The following is a 1,710-nucleotide window of genomic DNA, read 5'->3' on the forward strand; positions in this document are numbered from 1 at the left end:
TCGGCATCTTGCTCCGCCCCCCTCTGAGCCCAAAAAGAGAATTTTGAAAGCAGCATGAGGAAAGTGACATACATGGGAGCTCCAATCGGATTACTGGGGGACTTCTCAGCAGAAACCTTGCAGGCTGAAAGAGAGTGGGATAATATTTTCAAAGTGCTGAAGGAAAAAAATACTGCTAACCAAGAATCTTATTCCTAGCAAAGCTTTCATTTGAAAATAAAGGCAAGATGAAGACTTTTCCAGACAAACAAAAGCTGAGGGAGCTCATCACCACTAGGCCTTCTTTACAAGAGATGCTAAATGGCATTTTCCCACCTAACAGCCAAGCAAACATGAACAGAACTAAAGGAAGAAACTCTAACACAATAATAGTAAGAGATTTCAATCCCCCCACTTTCAATAATGAATAGAACAACCAGACAGAAGATCAATAAGGAAACAGAAAACTTTAATGACATTATACACCAATTGGATCTAAAAGACACATACAAATATTCTACCTAACAACAGCAGAAGACACATTCTTCTCAAGCACATAGGGAACATTCTCAAGATAAGCCATTATTAGGCCACAAAACAAGTATTAATAGATTTACGAAGATTGGAATCGCCTTATAAACATACACACACCTGACAACAGAGTCTCAAAATCAATGAGGCAAAAGCTATCAGAACTAAAGGGAAAAATGGACAATTCAGCAATAATGGTTAATGATTCCAATAGCACTTCCTCAATAATGAACAAAATAACTAGAAAAAATAAGCAAGAATATAGAAGACTTACAAAACACTATCAGCCAATTGGGCAAAACTGACATCCATAAATGTTCTGTGTTTTCTTTTTTTTTTTTTTTGAGATGGAGTTTCGCTTTTGTTGACCAGGCTAGAGTGCAGTGGCATGATCTTGGCTCACTGCAACCTCCACCTCCCGGGTTCAAGCAATTCTCCTGCCTCAGCCTCCCTGGTAGCTGGGATTACAGGCACATGCCATCATGCCTGGCTAATTTTTTATATTTAGTAGAGATGGGATTTCACCATGTTGGTCAGGCTCGAACTCCTGGGCTCAAGCAATCTGCCTGCCTTGGCCTCACAAAGTTCTGGAATTACAGGTGTGAGCCATCATGCCTGGCCACAACTGTGTGTTCCAAGATTCTGGATTTGTCTATTTGGCAACCTGACATCACAGTGCCAACTGTATTCACTATATATTTTTATTTTCCATATTCTTGTTGCTCTGAACATGTGGCCTAGATGGCGGGGGAGAGACAGCCTCCTCCTCCCAGGGCAGGCCATTTCTCAGAGATAGCCAAGGGTCTTGCCCAGAACCATACCTTTAACCTCCAGACTAACCAATCCAGAGCCCAGATCCCAACAAGCTCCTTTATCAAACCCTCAGCACAAGACAATATGCCTAAATTAACCCAGGGCCAGGCACCCAGCAGCTAGGGACACTCTCTGTGCCCAAAGCCCACCAGAATTATAGAAAGTCACCAGTCCTAAGTGTTACCCTGTCCTGCCTTGTCTTTCCCACAGAAATCCCATCAAAGACTCTGGCCCAGGCTTGCCCCTGCTCCTTTATACCCCCTGGCTGACCCTGGTGCTTCCTTGTGTGGCCCTGGTGTCCTGGCATGCTCCTTCTCTTGGGAAACATAAGGGATAAATTCTTCTTTTTTTTTTTTCTTTTTGAGATGGAGTCTTGCTCTTTCGCCT

The sequence above is a fragment of the Rhinopithecus bieti genome, unplaced genomic scaffold, assembly GCF_001698545.2.
Source record: "Rhinopithecus bieti isolate Rb0 unplaced genomic scaffold, ASM169854v2 scaffold_14404, whole genome shotgun sequence".
NCBI classification, from domain to species: domain Eukaryota; kingdom Metazoa; phylum Chordata; class Mammalia; order Primates; family Cercopithecidae; genus Rhinopithecus; species Rhinopithecus bieti.